General features: G+C 37.4%; 1 long non-coding RNA gene across 2 annotated transcripts in view; it reads right to left on the bottom strand.

Moving 5' to 3' along the window:
* The window catches only part of LOC144246789 (uncharacterized), a 453175-nt gene that overhangs the window by 196541 nt on the left and 233501 nt on the right, over positions 1-23133 (bottom strand). The window lies entirely within an intron of this gene.

Below are 23133 nucleotides of genomic sequence, written 5' to 3'. Positions count from 1 at the left end.
CAAAAAATCACTTCTACATGCAAAGTAGCCTTTTCCTGACTACTTCAGTTTATTTGGAATTTTTTCACTATTTCAAATACCTCAGAAAACCAAACAACATTGACACTCCAAGAGGAGAAATACTGTCAATAGTTATGTTTCCAAGTAGCATTTCTTTTTAGTCTGCATAGGGTTTTGGATTTATCAAAATATTTACTTATGGGAATGGCTTTACTCAGTGCCTGGTGGATCACCAATTACACATTAAAGAACAAGTCATAAAATATTGATTAAATCATTAACTACAGTTTTATCCATTTACCATGGCTAAAATCACAAGCTGCTACAATCTAAATTTGATTTACAAGGAAATAAATTATTTCAAGAACACTATTTGGCTGGTAGAACACTTTCAAAAAAAAAAAGGAAAAACGAAAATGTACCTTTCCCAAATTCCAATTTTGTGTTCATGTGTTTGCCTCACCATTACACTCTGGTGATCTGAATGAAATGTTTCAGTATTCCTGAAATAATGCTGTGACTAGAGTCACTGCTCCTCAGAACTATCAGTAATCAGGCTCTTTACCAGATTAGGAAGCACCCTGTGGAATTTTTCTCTTGATGTTCTTGAATGTTACCCCTCTGTTCCTTTTATGCAACAATTGGGAGAATGTTGACATGAGGCCAGATATGAAATATTAATTTGGTTCTTCAGACAAAGATTGTAACTTGTTTTCAGAAAGCTACTCTGGTAGCTTTTCTTTCTGGACAAAGTGTTTTCTCACTCTTCTAGAGATCAGCCTAAATCTCCAACAACTTTTACTTCAGAAGAGAAGCCAGTGGATTTGGAAGCAGAACTGGCCACTGGCTCTGTTGCTACAGGTTTTGCCATCATTATGGGGCACCACTTTTCCAGTTTCCACAAGAAGACTTTCACAAGCCCAGCACTTAATTAAACCAAACAAAGTTTTTATCCTGTAGCTCAAATATACAGCTAAGACCAATAGTGTTAACTAATTTGTCAAAATTTGGAGTAAAATCCAAGGCATAACAAAGGTTTAAAGCAAAGTGTCTTTGCCCTGCCTTGGCAGGGTCAGCTCAGAAGGACCACAGAACTCCCAGCACAGACATCCATGGAGCCACAAGCATCCACACACTTCAAATGAGCTGCCCCACATAACCTGCTGAAAGCTTTCAGGAGCTGTCTATGCAAGCATAATCTGTATAATTTATACCAATTTTCCAACCTTATTTTAAATCTGATTGGAGACTACCTGCACAACTGAGAAACAGATATTTTGCTCTGTTGTACTCAAATTGTTTTTTCTCAGTTGTTTTCCTGAGTTCATACCAAGTTGTTAATGAGCTGTCAATTATTTGTGCAAATTAAGACAGGTGCTGAGAATTAGCCACCAGAAAAGAAACATTTTCTCCAGTCTTGTGAAATGCAAGGCTACTTTTAAGGTTTCTCTTAAAATTGGTGAATCTCCATCTATATTAGAACAAAAGCTACTTTATATAAGGCAGCTGACCATTTGAAATGTGCCTGCTGTAATAATAAAAAAAATTCAGCATAATATACACAGATACAATTCAACAGCTACATTTATAGTAATATTTTGAAGGGGAAAAATGAAAATGTCACCATTGTCTTGGAGAAAGCACCATGACCTGGTTGCACTTCACATCAATACTGATGATAACCTGTTTACTGAATCTGCTTTTCATAAACAATTATCAGTTTAGGTCTTTGTTCTTTAAAGGAGCTTCCTGGTTAAGCCTCTTGTTTTTGACCCTGCACACACCTCACCATTTCCCAGCTGGTGCTGAGCCACACAAAAACTTCTCTGCCTTTAGCACAACCCATAGGAAGAGACTGCTGGTGGCAAAGGTAGCAGGAATATGGCCAGGAAATCTCAGCACTTTCTCAAGCAGATGGAAGGGAAATTTGCTTCATTTCTGTTGGAAAAAACATTGAGTTCTTCACTCTATCCTCCTGCCACTTTATCTCCTGCTACTCATTCCCACCCTGCAATTGTGTGTGGCTACATTCTGAGAGCCTGGAAAGCACTAATGTGAAAAATGAGAACAATAATAATATTCCAACCATCTTTTTTAATCTCAATCACCAGCTGGACTTACAAGACAAAATTAGCAATTTTAATCACAGTGACACAGCTTTTAAATCATCCTCTCCAAGAAAAAATAATGATGTTTTTCTAAGTTTTAATTATGCAAAGGGCTATTCTAAAGAGGCTACAGCAGGCTATTTCATATGCTTAAGTTTGATCACATGCATAAGTTATTATAAAATCAGAGACTGGTATTTTTGCTGGGACTGTTTCCCTTTGTCAGTCCTCATGACTCTCATGTTCTGAGAAAGCTGGATTCACACTGAGCAGATATCTAAAAATCTGCATTGATCTCCAAAGAAATATCAGGGCTTTCCTAGCAGGAGGGGAAGTTAGGTGACTTTCACCCGGTGCTTCCTCTACCAGAGGATACAGGGCAAAGGAGAAACACAGATGCCAAGAAGAAAAGGTTTAGCAATTCCTGAGAATTATAAAAATAAAAAACTGCTACATCTTTATACTGCTTGAGAGACCAGTACTAACTGAAAAACTGTTTTTCAGAAAAATTTTGTAAAAATATCTAAAACTTATCCATTATTTTTTGCTGGTCTTTTAATGATGAAAATAAGGACCATCCAGCATAACTGCAGTGAACATGTACATGGGCATTGAGAGCAGGGAAGTTTACATCTTAATTCAGGCTGCACATAGACTAGAACAGAGACTTGAAGGGCTCTCTGAGCCTGCCCCACTGAAGTTAACAGGCAGACAAGAGATTATTGCCCAGCATCATTTTATCTGCTCATCTTTTCGCCCAGCTCCACGTGGGTGAGCTGCAGCTAATGTAGAAGCCACACTCGGCACCATCTGCTTGACTGGAGCCCAGACCCTCACGGCAGATGCCAGCCTCAGTCAGGTCAGAAGGCAGTGAATAGAGGTTGTGCCAGGAGCTCTTCAGGCTTTACATCAGCCCTGTTGTGATGTCTGCTCTGAAAGCTCCAGCTCTCCTGCTGCTGATCCATGTCCTTGCTGAGCAGTGTCCCTGAGAGGAGCTGCAGACCATCCCTGCCCTGCCAGGTCCTGCAGGTTAGTGCTGGAGGAGGAGCTGCCCATCAGTCTGAGCAGCCACTCCCTGTTTCACCAGTCCAAAAGCCAAAGAATTTCAGCCCCCAGTTCCAGCTCCTTTCCACTACCTTTCACAAACAAGTCCACTTAAGGAGGAGACAAAAAATGAATGTCTTTTCACCTCAGGAAGATTTATTTCTCTGGCATCTGCTGAAATCATCTGTTTAGGAACACACACTCTCCAAAGGAGTGATTAAAGCTTTCAGGTTGCTGGAGTGGGGCCAACTCTGAGAGCCTATGGTCTGCTACAAAAATGCAAGTGCAAACCCCCACAACCACACAACAAAACCCCATCAAACTAAGCAGTGTAGGGAGTGGTGGATTTTCTACTTAGAAGCATAATGGTTCTCATTTCCATGAGTAGTGAAGCTTAGACATGCACACAGAACATTGTCACAGGACCAGGAACGGATGCACAATAGATGAGGGAGCTGATGGACCAGCCTGGGTTTGTTACTGCTAAATCCATACAGCAGTTAGGACTGAATTATCTGTATCACAGTCAGACCCAGAGGTCTCAGGTGACATAACTGCAGGCAAAGTAACTTGCCTATGGCAAACAGATGATGAACAGAATTAAAATCCAGGTCTCCTGAGTCTCAGACCAGATCCTTATAATTTTTTTTCTTCTGATACCATCTGTGATGCTTAAGAAACAGAATGAAAAATTCCCAACTACAGTGGGAAAAACATTTCAACAAACAAAGGTAAATTGTCATAAATTGATTTCAGAGGTTTTATCTTCTTCCTAGGTTTGGCAAATTTTCCTGGAACTTGGATGTCTAGAGGGAAAATGACACTTTCCCTTTGTGTTATGGAAACATCATCTGGCAATGGAACATTTACTTAGAAGAAATCACAGACACTAAGTAGCATTACCTCAGAAGACTGCACATTTAAACTACTTATAAATTAAACTCCCTATTTTAGAATAAGGAAGAAAAAAAAAGAAAAGAAAAGGCATCTATATTCCTAAATAATAGGTTGCACAAAGCCCATATTTGAAATTAAACTATGATAAGAAATTTGCCTGTAAAGAGAATTCCATTCATAAGATGGAAGCCTGAAAAATAAACCTACATATTTTTTTTTTTTTTGCAACCCAAAAATTAGCAGTGATGGAAAAAAATGGTGCATTTTTTGCTGCATGCTAAAATGAGTTTTCTAATTATATTTTCCACGATAAAGGATACAGATGCTCATTTAAGCAGATTTAAGACACACAATTATTCTCTAAAAGATTTGCACCTTTCTTATTTGAAAAATTACTAAAATCAAATAACCCACCACTTTTGTTTTTCCTCATTCAGCAAAATATCTGCCACAACAGACCACAGACTAAACAGACTATAAAAACTGAGGACTCAGGAGTGTGTGCAGCATCCTCCAAGACACTGACTCACTTTTATGCCCCATTCCTAATATTAATAGTAATTTGCACACTCAGCTTTAGCTCTTATATAGCACTTTATTTCTTACAGCAAAGAAGATGGTGGTTTCTCAGTATCTGTTAACACTGGAAAGTATCTTCTGATTCCAAGGTAGAAAAGGTCTGAACACTGATGTGTTCTGTTGTATAGACTTTTCTAATTAATAATCTTGACAGGGATGGACAGATTTTAAAGCACTACTCCACTAAATAAACACTATTTAGTGGAGTAGCTATTAAAGGCAAAACATTTGAAATAAAAGGCAAACAAACCTCTTTATTTGCTATCTTACATTTAGGAGGAAAGTCTTGGACTCACTGAAGCCAGGACTTCCTCCAAAGTATTAACAAATACATCTGCAAATTTTCTACTGGCAAGGATCAAAATAAGGAAATAAAGAGTAAAGACACAAAAACAACTCATAGCAGTTGGCATCTTCCCTCAGCTGAGTGGATGCCAGTGCAAGAAATTCCACTGTCAGTTATCATTGTGTAAGAGAAGGCAAAATTCTGCTAAGTATTTTTCTAAGCATACAGCAGTGTCTACCCAGGAATGGAGCCTGAAATGCTATTTCCTCAAAAATGCCTCATTATGGAAAGGTTTCTTTTCTACAACAGGAGCCATTCAGTTCAGTGAAGTATTTTCAGGTGAACTACACAGCACACACAGAACTGAGCTTGATGACATTCCATGGAAAAAGAATTCAGAATTAATTTCAGTAGGAAGTTGATTAAATTCCCAGTGTGCCTTTAATGCCATTTAAGAAAAACACACACAGGCTATTCAATGACCTCTAAAGAGAAGTGCATGCCTACATCTCTAGCAAATGCAAATCAAATTAAAAGGACAAATGTCATGGAGATATATTTTGTAAATGTTAAATATTATGAGCCTTCTTTTGTACCACAAATAAACTTTATTATGCTACTACACTGCAATCAACTGCAAATGCTTTTATGCTGCAAGTAATGGGAAGAATTAAAGAAAGGAGCTGGTGTAGTAGATTTGACCTCTGAAAACAGCCCTGAATTTTTCCTCCTACTATTTATATTTTATTTCTGTAGCCTTTGGAAAGACGCAAACTCAGGACCCAGCCTATTGTACAGTTCTCTCTGGTGTGATCAAGTGTCCCTCTGCTCTTGCTTAATGAGCCTCTGTCCCCTGCAACCCTTCCTGTGCACCAAGATTTAACCTGGTCACTCTCAGAGCAGCATCTCACCTGTGCGTGCTCCCACCTTTACACACCCACATGGCAATAAAGCCTCAGAAGCCACACACAGGACACAAGCTTGTGGAAGTGAACAAAAGAAAATTAGTACCAAGTCAAAAATTCCTGTCTCAAATGAAACAAGATATTCATGTTACATTGCATTCAACACAATATCATTAGATTAATAACAAAGATTGCCATGTGCCCATCAGAGCTGGTGAAAAGCCTCTGACTTCAGTTCTCCCAGTGCTGCAGGATGCTCAGTTATACCAGTGCCAGCACCCCTCTGTATCCTCCACAAGATACAGAGCCTGATCAGCACAGTCAGCCCAAGGCTCCTGACCACAATGGGCTAAAGCTCGGGGCCAGGACTGCTCCAGCCCAGCTGTGGCAATGAAGGAGCCATCCCACCCAGGGCAAATTGGCCAGGAAGCAGCCCCAGAGTTTGGGCTCTGTGGTGCCCAGCCAAGAAGGGGAGAGGCAGTGGCTGTACAGAGAAAGATGTGCAGATAAAACTCCCCCTGCCCTCAGGGACCTCTCCAGCAGCAGCACAGGAGTCAGAGCTGCACCCCAGAGTGGATCACACCTGTAGGTGCCCCAAACAGCCACTCCAGGCAGCTGCCTCTTTTGTTAGCCCTGATTGCAGAAATCCCACGAGCCCTTTGAATCACAGGGATTCAAACAGGATCCCTTATTCTTCACTGCAAAACTTGCTGGCTCTTATGTTTGTCATAAACACAGCTGCCTAAACAGAGAATTCACCTTATTTGCCAATCAGCAGGCAAACCTTGTGCCCAAAGAGTAGCATTTTAAAATACATGCAAACAATATTCTTATTATTACCTTTATCATTTATGACAGGAAGATCTTTAATATATGGGTGAATTTTCATTTGGAGAAATCAATAGTCTTAAATAATAACTAAGATTTCAGGTCTTTCAATCACAATACAAAATAACCTACTATTAAATTTACAAATGAGAACCAAGTTAAAAGGCTTCTAGCAAATTACCAGTGAATCACCAGAATTTGCTTCAGGCAGAGATATTATTCCTAAATTGTTGCCAGTGATCTATACCTTTAGTGTTTTTTATTGCTAATTTGCACTGGCTTCTCATACTCTTCTTCTAATGGATCATTACAGCAGCCAGATAATTTGTACTGCTGCCAATAACTGTCTCAAGGTAAGACAGTTTAGGTAGAGCAAGAATAATGCACAGCAAGAGTCAGCTTTTGAAAAGAATTCCAAATTAAAGCATTGCTATGGAAAAAATAGGAATCACTTAACACAATAGAAAGCTATGTTTGTAAGTATCTTACTTTCATAATCAAGGCCATCACAGCTAAAATACTACCTTAATAATATACTGTTAAGGGCTTCCTTTTTTAGTTTTTAAAATTCTGTTCACTTTCTTCTATGCCATAAAAACACACTAGGTCAAGCTGTACTTGAAATCATTGCAAAGTGACACAGGCATCCAGAAGAATTAAATTATAACACTATGGAAAACAAAACAAAGAATTACATATCCTCTGAAATTTCTCAAAATGCTTCAAACTTCTATCATGCATAAACCACCTCAAACCTTAAATCTTTATATAAAGTTGGTCAGTTATTTAAAGGATAATGATAAAAGAATTTATAGATCAATAAAAAATGATATAAACCAAACCTAATAAAACCTTAAGATGAGTTAGTCACAAGTAGTACTCAATTCATCTTTGGTATGGCATGTTGTTTCACATCTTTCTTTGACTACACTATGGATTTTTCCTTTCAACAAACCTCCTCATTCTGTTCTTGGAGTGCAGCTGAGTAGCACTGCAGTGCTGATGTTAATACAGCCCATGCAGCTGAAGCAAAGGGCACTGAAGAGGATCCTCCAGGGAGCCAGGCTCAGACTCAAAAGCACCTCCCAAGCAGTCTGCAGCACCTTTGGGCATGCACTCCTGGAGTGTCACACACACCCCACAAATGGAGCCCACTCCATCTCTGCTGAGCACCCACATGTGGATGGACAAGTACTGGAAGCCTCTTGCCTCATCCTTGCGGTTTACTTTCTCATCTTCCAGCTGGATTCAGCTAGATTTGCACACAGGTAGTGTGATCTGTACAAAAGGCAGATGGCTTCTGTTCTTATGATTGTTGCTATAAATGGTTGCTAATTTCTTTATCTGCCTCCTTAGCATCTTCTCATTTTTATGTTCAAAAGCTTGGTGACATTCTTTAAAGACATATACAAGTATTTTGATTTTCCTTGTGATCAGTGAGCTGGAATAGCATCTACACAAAGCATAAAGTTATAGAATTAATTGTGCATTATAAAGTTATAATATTAATTGTATTAATTAATTGTGTATTAAATAATTAATTATTACTTAATGCACAGTATGACTGTCACCTCACTTTCTCTAACTGGTTTGGGGCAGCAAGGAACACAGGACACTGAATTTGGAATTTTGGTCACTCTCAGCCTGTATGAATCTGGCTTTTCTATACACATTCATAAGCCAGCACACTGACATGCAGCTGTCAAGGATTCCAACCTCCCTCCTGAAAGATGACACCTCTACAGTGCATTTATGAGCTCACTGTTGGTGTTTCAGGCAGATTTGAATACATTCTCTTTTCAGGTGTCTGGCATGTTTCTGTGGAGCTCGGTGACAATGTGCTAGCTTGTCCTGGGGTGATGTGATCAGAGAAGAGATCAAACCCAAGGAACAGGTCTGGCCAACAGTCCAGCTTCTGTGCTGCCATCCTTAAGGGTGCAGAGAGGAGCTGGCTGCTGACCCAGAGCTAAAGTGGGCTGACAACAGATCTCTGTCAGGGATAGCTGCCTGGTGACAGGCAACAATTCTTACCTCCTTTCAGTGAAGGAGGCTGAAAACACCAGGAATGTCAGGCTCCAATTTTCCCTGCCCAGTGAGATGCCACAAAAGCTGAACCTCCCAAAGCAGTATATAGCAAAGTAGTGACATGCATTTTCCAGGATCCTACTCAATTTAGTTCCATTACTTTAATAAAATTTCTACCAATGATACCTTTATGTAACTTATCTCCTTAACCTAGGGGTATATTGTGTTGCTAAATTCTAATTTCTCTTAAGATGTAGAATTTTTATGAATACTGAGTTTTCTCAGTATTCCTGGTTGTGATTTCTTTCTCTAATTCTGTTTCTAGAAGAACACTCTCCTTCCCACAGAACTGCATAGCTCTGCAGAATGTTTCACCCTCTGTCCCTGTGCAGAACCAGAATTTAAAGCCATTCCCTATAACAAACTGGTACAGAATAACCAAGCAGAATCCCCAGCCCCATCAGAGGGAGAGCAGAGAGTCTGCTTTGTTATTTTAAACACAAAGGTAAACAAGAGTGGAAAAGCATTTGAATCACAGTTTTGGCCCTTACCAACTATAGTTTGTTCATGGAAATAACAACCTTCTTTTGAGAGGGAGCCCAGTACACCTGGATGTACACACAATTTACCCTTTCAATGAAACAGCATCTTGTGATGTGATTGAAGACTTTGACTTAAAATCTCACTGACATTACAAGTGTTTCCACAAGCTTTCCTCATAAGTTAAATGAAGATATGACAGGGAGATTAAAAAATAATTTTAAAAATGGCTGACACACAACAAAAATAAAGGAAGGTTACCAGGAAAAAAAAAGGGAAGGGTTTTGGTTTGAAATTTGTCTGTGAATTTATGATCAGTGTATTCATAAGTATTTTCCAAAGGGGCACCCTTTGTCTTCATTCCTATTTTGTTTGATATATTGTACTATCATGGAGCATATTTCTGAACTTATATCAAATAAAGCCATCTACTCCTTACTTCCCAGTGATGCAGGTATGAGCTCTGCAGCAAGGGCCAAACTCAGATGAATGATTTGTTAAACCTGCTGGCACTGCAATGCTTTCTACTTTGTGTGCAAAGACAACAAAACCTTTTCCTTATTTAACTCTACTCATTTTAGAATCCCTTTTTAATTATGCAGAAATTAGTTTTATTTTCCTCTCAACTAATATACTTCATAATGGTAGAAGCCCTAATATACGGATATAGACACATTTTCACTTTCTGAGTATAATTAACCAACTTAAAAGACATTATTTTTGAGAATACTAGAATATGAATATAAATCATAAAAATAATCAAAGCTTATTCAACTCTAAAAAAACCACATATATATAATTATTATACATAAATTCAAAAGCATGGGTATGAATTTACTTATGAGTTTATAGTGGAAAATCATAATCACTTGGATATTATCTTTTTTTTACTCAATTTGCTGGCAAATCCATATGCAAAATATATATTTCTATGTACCTATTCCTTAAAATCCAGGAATAGTTTACCACTAAGAAAAACTATTCACTTTACATTTAACTACAGAAAATTGTGTTGCACCCATTTTTATGTCCTAAACAACTAGGCTATAAAAAGAAAGAGATAGAAGAATCAATACTCCACTCAAGTGATACATAAATCTGAGTATCACCAAATACTGGAAGTCTATATGTATAAATTACTTACCTCAATAGCAAGATATAAATTACAAGGTGCAAACAGCACTAATGGAAAATTCAGAAGAACTTTGTGAGGAAAAATTTAAAAAGCAGATCAGGATACAAAAATAACAACTAATCAATTCAGCTTATTGCCTTAGTTAACAAATCTTCTCTTAGAGATGAAGTATTATGATGTTCCATTTAGTAATAAAAGCATTAAAAAAATGAAACTTCAGCTCTGATAGTAAATTACCCAGACCATTCAAGTTTTAATGTGTTTTTCTGTCATAAATAAATTTTCTCAATTGTTTGTATTTGCTGTTTTTTCCTTAACTACTGGATCTTAACCTAATTATTTCAAGCTGTCTCAGGCAAAACTAATGACAACAATATGGAGGTGAAGTTGTAGCCACTTTACCTGCAACAATACATGCAACTGTTGTCATCTGGAAGGCTTCTAGATAGTACCTGAGTAACATCTCAGATTTTAAACATCTAATTGGTTAGGATTTGCTGAATGTAAAAGAAATCATCTATGGAAGTTGTTTTCATTTGAGCTGCAGGTATGTCCAATGCAGCCTTTAGATAATGTCAGTGAAATTGCAGAGGTAAAAAAATTAAAATAAATGTACTAGTATGTAGTCAGCAGCTAGCTCACTATTTCCAGCCTGGGGTATTTTTCCCTTGTGGCTGCTTGAGAGACAGTTACTTGATGTTAAGAATTCAATATATTGATAGAGGGACTATTTATAAAAGGTTTGACACAAAGGAAGATGTGTTGCTAAAAGCAGTGAGAACTGGCTGCCATCATTTCCAGCATCTTCTGATTTGATTTATGAAGCCAAGCAAACGAGGCACAGTTTTGGCACAGCTTCGTTCTCTGGCTGTACATGTTGTAGGAATTGCCATCCACAGCTACAAGCAGGAATCCTGCCAAGGGATGGTTTAATCCTCCTCTTTCTTGCACATTCCCTCTGCCCTGTTCACATGAACTCCTCATGCTCAGCAGCTACTCTGGCACTACCTCAGCTAGAGGGTAACCTTCTTCCACATCTCCTTGGGAGTCACAAGCTTAGCAAAATCAAAGAAGAGCAGGGAGGGAGGAGGATGAGAGGTGATGGGATAAAGTACTGCAGATAAAGATAAAACTGCATTTTGAATTTAGGCATGTCCCAAAGCTGTATGGCAAAAAAAAAAACAAAAAAACCGAACAACAACAAAAAAAACCCACAAAAAAAAAAACCAAAACAAACAAAAACAAACAAACAAAAAACCCCTACCAAACAAAATAAGGCTGAGACAGGTCTTTGAGAAGCTAATGTTGAAAGAAATCCCTACATTGGCAATTAATTTATGCCATCAAGCTGACTGACTTACTGCCAACACACCACAAACCCAAGGTTAATTGCAGCCAGAGAAGGAGGATCTGGCAGTGATAGCTGCAGAAAGCAAAAATGTACTGACAGAAATGTACCATCACCCCAGCACTGCAACCACACCTCAATAACTGAACCTGAAGGACTGACTGGGCAGCTGAGGAATGGGAACACATGTGAAGACTAAAATCAAGTTAGAAAAGGAGTTATGATTAGGGAAAAAGGAGGTGAACACAAGAAATAAGACTGGGATTTTGTTTTTTGCTTGGGTTTTTTTCCTGTTCAGAAAAAAAAAAAAAAAAAAGAAGAAAATATTTTGCCTCTTTGGAAAGAAATCTAAAAGGGAAACAGCCCAGATTCCACCCACCACTGCAGATTACTCAGAAAGTGCAACCTATAACTTTGATCATCCCTTACTACATTTACATCCTGGGGCTGAGCTCACAAATATCCTGTGTAGAGCAAGAACACCCACAGAACAATTTTTCCAATAAAATCTCTCCACAATGGCACTGATAGCCAATTGACTCAAATTTATAAAAAGCTTTGGCTTCTTTAACTGGAAAATACTGTGTTCTGGGTCACTAGCTCCTCTCTGGAAATAGGATACAGACACTCAATAGCAAGTTTAGCTTTTATTGAAGTGTTACTCCGTTCTGCCCTCAAGAACTGCTCTCCAATTAGTGCCAGTTAACCTATGGCTAACCAAATCCACTGCTGCCCTTTTCATGATCTGTGAGAACATTTTAAAAGTAGTTTTAAAATTCAAGCTGTTTTCTTTTATTCTGTTTCTTGGACTTAATTCCATTTTCCACATGAAATATCTACTAGCAAGTTATGTGAAGAACCTCTTGTTCTATAGCTCTTTTTGAACACTGCATTCAGAAAAAAAATTAAAGTTTTCATCTAAGTGCATGTCAACATACCAGGATGTAATCTGTACTATCTTTTAAATTTAAATGTAATTAGCTCATAGAAAATGTCAATATGACACAGATACCTTCTTTCCACTGTGGAGTGAAGAGCAGTTTGGAGAAATGTCACTAGAGTGACTCAGATTATGTTCTTGGTAGGTGTTTCATAGCACCATCATCAACACCTTTTTTTCTGTTCTTTATTTTTTTTTAAATATGTATCTCTTGCTTTCCCCTAGAATGCTAAAGTAGGGATGAAGAAAAAAATATTTCATCTAGCTCTATTGATTTCCCAGACTTGGATAAAGCTATAATTTGCTCAAAATATAAAATCTGAAGATTCTAAGACAAATATTCAGCTGTGCCTTGGGCATGACTGAACAAAATTATATCTAAGTAGGATTTGAAGTCTGAAGAATCTTGATGTCTGAAGTACTATTACAAGATTCCAATTCTGTATGTTGAAGGGAGACTTTAATTTTAAAAGGCTCAGAAAAACACAGGTAAGATTTAATGGCCAAATTACAGATAATGGAAATATTTTCTCTAAATTTAAAAGTTGATTCTTATTTTTTTTAACCAGAGACAATGTTCAGAAACAAAAATACTAGTAAGAACAGCAAGAATCATCTTCCAGCATGCAGAATGAAGATTGTTTTCACCAAGTAGCACAGCAGACATATCAGGCACAGTAATGCTCCCTTCACAGAGGACCTGTGGTTGTCTTTAACTTTATTTACCCCATCCACTGGACTTTAAGCTAAAGTGCTCAAGAGCCAATAAACAGAAAAACAACCTAAGACATCAATCCAGAAGTTAGTGTGCAAATTAACAATTCTTGTGTTTCAAACATAAATTTTCACCCCTCAGGAAGCTGGACTGGCTGCATCAAGAAGGAAATGTTAATTAAACATCCCTGTACTAATACAGCAGGGGCATAAGGCATATATAAATTAAATACCTGAAAAATTAGTTGGCATAATTAGATTAGCAGTAGCTGAACTAGATAAATATAAAAGTGATAGGTTATAGGATGAGATCCAAGTATGCACCCTTGAACATCAGCCATCCAATGCATTTTCTTGTCACAAACAACACATCCATTACCACTGCCTGAGTCTGGAATAGGTAGGATTTCTACTTGCAGAAGTTGTACTGGGTGAGGGGAGCCTGGCAGTGACACACCGTAAGTATGGAAGGAAGCGGCCCAGCTTTACTGAAATTGGGATCTTCCTTCATTCAATTCATTAAGATGGAGTTACCTTCTGGCCAGTGAAGGAACCAAACAAGTAACCACTCTAAATTGTGTTCAAAGCTGCCTTTTACCAGTAACATTTTAAGCCACAGTGATGATTGAACAGTTACATTTTCAGTATTCCATGCTTCTACCTTCTGTTTATATAGGATAGTTCCTACCAGAATTTTGCATGTAAAGTTTCCTTCATTTACAGTTATATTTTCACATCTAAATTTACCTATATATCTTAAGCAAACTCAAAAAACACTGTTACTGTTACACCACTGAATACTCTTTCTTAAAAATAAATTGATAATGTAGCCACATGATTTAAATATTTTGCTTAATTTCACTCACAACAACACACAGATCTCCATGGAAAGCTATAATACTTCACATTATTCTCCTAGCTTAAATCATCAACAACTTTTCTGAGTTTCTGCTTCAGAAACACAAATGTAAAGTTACTAAAAAAAGTTAAAATTTAGTCATTAGGTAGGCTTGCTGTATTTTTTAATACTATGTGGTGTAGTATTGCAAGAATGTTCAAAGCATTTGTATCCCTATATATAATATAGCATTAGAATTAAACATGGGGATGATTTTATATTTTTATTTTAAGATAGAATCCAAATACCTTTTCCTGAACTTTTAATTTTTAAAAAAAAATTATAAATTTGCCCAGAGAAAGGATACTGCAGTAATGAACATATTCAGTAACAAGCACATACATGCTTTTCAGCAAATTGGAATGAGAAATCCCAAAATGTGAATATAAATCACTCAGCTTCACTATATGCATTGAATCTTTATTTTGATTTCTCTCCAGCTTTCCTTCCACTCTACTTTAATATAATTTTGCCAGACCATTTACATTTAAAAATGAAAATCCAGTTAAAATTGTTCCTCTCAACAGAGCTGTATTTTCAGCCAAGGCAAATCTTACCTGTCGGAATCAGAATATGCTCTTCTATGAAAACCATTTTTATTAATAATATTAAAACTCTTTAATATTACCATGCAATGAGAAGAGCAAATTATAATTGGTGTCATCACTGGGAGATCAATGTTTTCTCTTTCCTTTAAGAATGAAGAAATCAATATTTTTTCCTTGCTATTAATCCACCCATGATCTAGCTTCTGACATAACTAAGCCTCTCTATGACTGTAGAAAAGGTGACTAAAACAGTCTTTGACCACAAGAAAATATCAGCATTTTAGATGTCATCTGAACCATGAGACCCTAACCAACTCCTGATTTTTACATTTCATATGTTTTTAACCAATGGGTACAACAGACATTTTGTCTGTACCTGTTAAAGCATCCCCTTTTGGTTTTAAACAATTTCCTCTCTACACTGTCTTTGTTTTTACACCACAAATTACAAGCTCAAAATAGTGTACATCATACTGGAAAGTTGAATTAAAGTTCAGATATACTCTCCACAAGAAGGAGAATGTTATTCTACAGTGATTTCTATGTTTATTTTATGACTCTAACATAAAATTTCCATTAGGGAAGGAAAATAAAATTCTCAAAAGGCACATATTTAAGATTTTGCTTCTATCCAATCCTTAAGAAGCAGAGTTTTATCAGCCAAGGAATCTTAATTACATCAGAATAACTGTGAAATTAAAATTTTCATCTTTCTAGATGCAATAATGTGCAAACATCAAGATGTTTACTGATGTTTCCAAAGTAGGGAGGAATTTCAGATGAGGAAGGAAAATATTTTAATGATTTTACTAAAACTGGGAGTGAAGAAGGAAGAGGGTGGTAGTGCAGTGCAATTCACTCCCAGGACACACAGCACTGCTCTGAAGGATGAGTGAGAACATGGAACCTCCAGAAGAGTTTTCCCTGAGGGAATAAACCCCCCATTCAGGAATGGACAGCTGGACACTGGATTTCACTGGCCGTGGGCTGTGACAACACTTCATGCACATTGGAACCACTGTCAGTTCTAACACCTGAAAAGTGAAAATTGCCATCTGTCACTCAAAGTAATATCTTTCTTCAAATAAGAGCCTTTGGTTTTCAAAACACATAGGGGTGTTTGCAGTTATTATAAAACCTATTACAACTAACATGTAAAACCTTATATTCACAAGTTATGTTATTTTGCAATGTAAATAAGTGCAGCTACCCCAGAAGTTCCTAGACTGAAAAACAATCCTGCTGTAACTATCCTCAGTATCAGCTAATTATATATTTCTTGCTTCAGCTTTTAAGTCACTATAGAATAGATCAGACTTCATAGCAATAAAGATGATGTCCCTCAGGACTGACTTTCCATTTAATTTATTTATAGCTACACTTTATACTGCAAATGACACTGGGAACCCAGATAAGCTGTTTGGAAGAATTGCTCTCCCCTATTAAATTAGCTACTACCTTTAATTGATTAAAATCTTATTGCAAAAATAAAAGGCTCAAACAAGTTTGGCTTGTAACAAGGAATTGAAATGCATTCTGTACTAGGAACTAGTAGGAAATAATAACTACAGCAAAGACTTCTTTTACAGTTTCTGAATGCCTTTTATGCCAAAAGAAATAAAGAAATCTTTGCAAGGAGTAAGAGAGCTTTCCAAGAAAGCTTTTCATGTTTTGAAAGATATAGAGCTGTTCTGGAGATGTTTTGAGCAGGCAGTGAATGCGGGTCTGAAGAAGTGCAAAATGCCTTTGTCTGCTCAGTCCTAGGTTTGCTCAGTGGAACTTTTGTTTTAGAAAAAAAGCGGGTCCAAAATTGTAGAAAATATTGTACGGAAGTATAATTATGATTGTTTTGAACACTACTCCTATCTGTGATAGCAGCAATTGCAAAGCAAGGTTAGTTTGGGATCTTCAATGAAAACATCTCTGCATTGTCTTGAGAATGTCCAAATACCAAGAAAATGACCATTCTCTCAACTGGCAACCTAAAGCATGAATCTCGGAGGTAAATGGGGTTAAAATGGAAATCTATCAGACACATTTTATGCATTTCTTTTGTGACTTGTGCTTTAATGTGGAGACATTGAGTTCATTAACCTCTTCTCTCTTTTTTACTCAGTATCCAGTGAAAAGGTCTTTAGATCTTTGCACTAATACTCACAGTTTCTCTAGCATGAATTTTTCATCTTCCTTTCATTGAATAATCAGTAACTGAACATTTCTTAGATAGCTTGGACTGTCCTGCCCTGTAACCTCAGACAGCTTCCACACAAATTGCAAATCTAACAATAAAAAGGCTTAAAAAAAATGAAATTCATTGGCTGCAAGAAACCTGGGCAAAACTTAAACTAATGTGACATCCACCTTGGCTTTCTAAGAATAACCAGTGCTGTTTGAGGCTGGTGTCAACACCATTTGTCTAAGACAGGAGCTCAGTGTTGCTCATCCAGGCTTCACGTTTTTAGGCCTCTCAAAACCTTATCAGACAAGTGGAAGAAATACCATCATGGACAATAATGTGGGTATCAAACTGCTTCTTTGCTTTTCACTTGCAGACAAATGCTTCCCCCAGTCCACACTGATGAGCAGATTTGGATGATACCTAATTAGTCAGGCAAGGACTTTGTGTTTATCTCTGGTTTTTCAGGTGACAGGCAGGGATCTGAGATAGTCACTTGCTCTCAGCTTCAGTGTTTGTCTGCAACATTTACCAAGCCATGTGTCTTCTGAAGCTGTTAACAAACTTGCATCAAAAGAAAATGCAAGTGAGGGCTGGAAAGTGATTTGCAAAGGTTTTGTTTATTTGCTAAGCTATTAGGCTCCATATGCATGGGTAAGGATAGAGGTCTGTTTTGTGCTTTAACTATAAACACCGTCCCATGCACAACACATAAATGTCTCATCCAAAGGTTGGCATTAACAGGACGTTATTTACTTATTAGCTCAGCAGTTTATTACACTGAAATTTAAATGTGCTAATCAAATATTTATTTTGTAATCATGTTACATTAATGCTAATTAGCAATGTATTTATTGCTTCATGCATTACATTTGAATTTAAATGCTGCAGTCAAAATTTTGACATTAAATTGCACCTACCTACTTAAACCTTTTAAATACCATTAGATAAATTCACATTTTTTTTACTGCAAGGATGAATTTTCTTAAAACATCACCTAGAAAACTTTCTAATTTTTATCCTGTGGATTAAGTATTTCCTTTATAACTAAAAACATGTAGTATATGAACCAAATATATTTATTTATTTTCCTTCTTCTCCTGCTTGTATAACTTAGAGAAGCAATTTCAGGGAAAAAAAAAAAAAAATCATTTTAGGCCAGACCATTAGGATGTACCAACTCACTACAGACTTCCAAATAAGATGAATAGATTTAGATGTAATTCACAAATGATTATACCTGAGATTTAATTATCAACTACTCATCAGCTGCTTTTGTTATAAAGCAAGGAAGGAATAGCCTGCACCTCGAGGCAACAACAAAAAAGAGCCCCACATATCAAGGAAACTCCCAGCCCAGTTCCTACTGAGCCCTACATGATTGTGGCCAGGTTTCTGCATGTTTGTAGTTCTGAGGGAGATTCAAGCAATTTTAGGAAAACACAGGTGGAACAATAGAAGAAAAAACTGTAAAAGCAAGCATTCTGCAGCAGAATAATTAGTGTATATGACAGCTTGACTGCACATAGGAAAAAACTGAATATACTTCACAATTACAACTTTTCAAATATTAAGACACTTTGTTGTTATCAACTCCCAAAAACTCCTATTCAGGACCAAAAAACTCATGAACAGTTTACAGGCAGGACAGAGACAAATGGAGCTCAAGATACAAAGATTCATCATTTTCACGAGGCTGGTTATAAACGACACAGCTCAGAATCTCCTTTTCTCTGCCAGATATGAACATTCAGTTCCATTAACTTCCCAAAGGCAGAGGCACAGTGCATCTCTCCTAAGATATGTGAGATGTTTAGAGGGAAAATGGAAATCTTCAAACTCCAAAGTCTGGATGATTTATTTCATGACCTATTGTCCTTCCCTTAGATGCCAGCATTGAGTCACAAGGTTTGCCTTTTGCTTCTTGAATAGCTGGCAAAGCTTTAATATCATGTTCCAAATTTCAAGAGTTTTTTGTTTTCCTGTGTTAAAGATTCTCAGTTTCAGTTACAGAATTATCAGAATTATATACCAAAAGCCTACTGATGTTAGTGCTCTGTTGAACCTTTTTTATTTTTTAGAAAACAGTAATAATATCAGGCTAATGTAAAATTCCCCTTCCCCTAAGAGTTTACTCAAGTACTTTATCAAAAAGTAATGAAATCCTGTTGCTTTCATAAAGTAAAACATTAATTAAAAAAACAAACCAGCTGCCATTTGCTTTACATTTGCTGCTTGGTTCTTCCAATGTCTTTAGTCTCAACTGAGCCTTCTAAAAGCTCTTCAAGTTTGTTTTGATGCTGTTGAAAAATTTTGCATTTACATAATGCCTAAAATGGTCTATCCAAGGTCTATTTGCCTGTGGCGGAGTCTAGAGCAGAGATCAGACACTCAGAATCCCACCCCACAGTTCTCATCTAGAAACATCTCCTGAAAGACAAAGCTCAGTTTGAAGGAACTTGAAGTCACCACGCCTGAAGATTTGTGCAGATGTATTCTGTTATTGGTTATTCAAAACACAGTTTTGGATTAAAATTTAATATAAAATTCAAATTTAATTAACAAAACAGTAAGAGTAGTTTGGATAGGATAGGATTTCTAGTTTGCAATTTTTCTAATAAACTAATGTTTGGAAATGTAGTGCATTTACAGATGATCATGCTGGGACTAAATCTATAGTGCCTCTGCCAGTGCATTTACTGAAGAAAGAGAATGAACAGGAAAAATATTTCCTGAAAGGAAAATTATGAGAATTTGGAGATAGAACTGAGAAGGAAAAAATGCCAAATTGTTAAAAAATAAAAAAGAAATCTTAATTATAAAGAAGAAAGTCTTGGAGTCAGCCATTCAGCAGAAGACTCTCAGCATCACAGCAGTCATTCCAGAGATAAGAAGAGAGTAAATACACCAATGTTTAAAATGCTCAAAATTCATATTGCCCTGATAGTGAAAAAATTTTGGAGTTGCAAAGCCAGGGACCTCATAAAACGGGAAAGCTGGACAGGACAGAATGCACATCCAACCAATATGATGAATGCAATGTTCTCCCCTTTATTCATGAGAAGATGGCAGTTTATATATGCTTCTACATAGTTTAGAGTTTTCAAAGGCACTCTGGCATGCTAACACTGTTTACCTTTGCCTTAAGGTGGTCAGACTTTTCACACTGCAGCTCTACTCTAGTTTACACTCAAATAGCTCATGGCTTTATAGTTACCTTAATGTAATTTCTAACTGCGCCACAACTGAATTCTTACTGTGTCCAAGGCTTCGAGGCCCCATCAAGGCTGCTTATCAGGCCTAGTCTGAGGGGTTGCTCAATTCTCACTCCAGACATAAATCATGTCCTCTCTCTCTCAAAAATTCTGTAACAGAGTTGGATAGCCAGGATGTAGGAATATCAAGATTTATAGTAATTTTCACTGTTGCACAGAAAGACATTGCAGTAGAAGGGCAAGAAATTTGCACTTTCAAATCTACCTTAGAATTTCCTTTTGCTGTGCCCATTAGTTTGTTAAGAGAAGAGCTCCTTCCGGCAGCAGATCCCTTGGAGCAGTGTCGGAGAGCGAGGGCGACGCTGACCCAGCACAGAGCCAGACGTGCTCACCCACCCAGCTCCCAGTGCCCGTCCTGTGCCCACCTTGCCTGCTTTGAGACACCTCCCAGCCCCTAACAACCACCCCTGAACCCTGGCATGGATCAGGCATGGATCAATCCATGAGATTCTCTCCCTGCAGTCTCAGGGCTGCAGACCATAACCCCAGGTCACTGTCAGGCCAGGGGAGGCCAAGGAGCAGCGGCTGGGGCGACACGGCACAGGCTGCCCGAATCTGAGGAGCTGACTACACCAAAAAGCAGAAGGGAAACCATGAAGTCCAGTGCAAGTCTTATTTTGTGAGCTACTCTTTCTTACTGCTCTTCTAAAAACTGTGCCAGAGCTAATTTATGTCATCTGTGACAAGATGGCCCTTTTTAATGAACTTGCTTTTTTTTCCCCTGCAACTGAACTGTGCCCCTCACATTTGGAATGCAGTGTCACATACAGATGCTATCACATTTGCCAGAAATATTGCTGCAAGTTTTTTGTCATTGCAATGCTTATTTATTCCATTCAAAATTTATTTGAGCTACTGACTAAATAATGTAGGATTTCTTTGTCTGAAAATTGATTAAAAAATAATTTACCACCTTCTTTCTTTAGACCTTTCTTTTGTACTTCACATACTGATATTTTCTCATTTTAAACATAAGAAAAAGGCCTTTCTGTTCAAATCGGTATTCCCTTGCTTTTGCAAGTATTAACACAGATTTCAATATTTATAAGAAATTACTAAATCTTAAGTCCTCCTTAGATAAAAGTTATTTTTCATTTACTTTCATAACATAGCCATTTTAAGAACTTAATGAAAATACTATTTTTTTTAAATAAAAAAGTAGGTCAGATTTTCATTTTGCTGAGAAAGAGGTAGCAGTACACTTTTACCTGCTAATTTACTAAAGTCTACAGAAGTAATAATATATGAAGAGGTCAGTTCCCACTAGTACTATATTTTAATTATATACAATTCTCCCCAAATTAAATTTTGCCTGCCAGCTGATTTTCATAATTTAAGTTCTTCAGGCAATCACAATTATTTTTAACATACTGTCTTTCAGATGTCTCACATTCCATGTCAATATTCTTACAGATGACTCCAAGGACAAGAAAAATCCCACTACTAAATAAAACACAAACAAAAATACTTGCTTCATGATCCAGTAAACCATGAATAAAAAGAAGTTTAGCTCAGAGCTGAGAATACACTGTATTGAAGAAACCTCAAATCTTGCTAGAATATGGTTCTGTTGGTTTCTTTACTACATGAAAGACATTACTGATGTCATTGATTCCTAAAAGCAAAGCAGATTCTTTAGGAGCTGAGTACAGCACAGTGTCCAGCTGAAGCTCTCCTGGAGAAAGGAGGATGCACACCCAAAACCTTGGGGAGAACTTGGGCTCTGCTCTTCTCCCCAGACTCACCCCTGGACCCTGGCTGCTCTTGTCCCTGCCCAGCTCTCTGCACATCTCCTGTTCCAAAGGCATCTCCCAGACTGGGTCAGGCACAGGGCACACACACAGATGTCAATCCCCTGGCTGCACAACCCATGAACCGAGTCAGTGATTATTCAGTCCTTTATTATATAACAAATATCTCCACATTTTATTTTGTTTTTCTTGTGCTTCATTTGCTTTTTTTGTTTCATTTAATAGCCAAGGGCTGCATAGAAACATTAGGAAATAACAGGGCACCATGTCACATAACTAAACAGACCACATCCACTAAAAATATCTTCTTACACCTACCACTTTTTTGTTTGTCTTCAATCCTCTTTAATTTCTTTCTGCATCATAAACCTGCAGCAACACTTATGAAGGTCAGTTTAATTTCAGACACTGCAATTTCACACACAGATAATGGGAGTGAAAGTGCACAGAGGAGTGTCCATTGCTCATTTCCTGTGTGTACAGGGCAAACTCTTCCCAGCTCAAATAGAGCAAGCAAGGTGCTTAAACAGGCAAAGGGAATAGTTAAAATAAGGAGATTTAAACTCTTTTATGAGATTAGATGCTCTGCTACATGCTTATATTTATAATGAGATCCACAGGCACCATGGCAATGTAACCAGGATGAGACTGAGGCAGGTAGAAAAGCAAATTAGATCTGACTTTTGAGACTATGACATATTGGATATTGGAAGCCTTTACCCGCTTTCTAAAGTAGAGAGGCTATGTTCCAGATTGCATAAATATGATGAAAAATTAAATTCAAGAAAAACCTACAGATATTTAAGATTTTTATTATAAACTCATTAGGAAGCAAAATTTAAAGGAGTCAGTTATCCAGTGCTCTGAGTTGAGTTCATAAGCAGAACTTTTTGCACTTTTAACTGATGGTTCCTGGCTGCACAGGGTGTTGGCCTGTTTGTATTTTATTTCTTTTTACTTGGAATCAATATGTACAATTTGCTATTGTGGGCTGCCTCCATATTCCAGATGGCCTCCCTGAAATATTGGTCCACCTCCTGGTTCCACCTCCCTACAAGATGTTTTAGAAGGAGTTTTGTAGACTATATCAAGCAATGTCTCCAGATAGTTACCCAGTGCTATTTGAAAGCTCAGAA

The sequence above is a fragment of the Lonchura striata genome, chromosome 9 (genome assembly GCF_050655825.1).
Source record: "Lonchura striata isolate lonStrDom1 chromosome 9, ASM5065582v1, whole genome shotgun sequence".
NCBI lineage: Eukaryota > Metazoa > Chordata > Aves > Passeriformes > Estrildidae > Lonchura > Lonchura striata.
The sequence above is the reverse complement of the archived record's forward strand: the minus strand, read 5'-3'. Positions and strand labels throughout refer to the sequence as shown.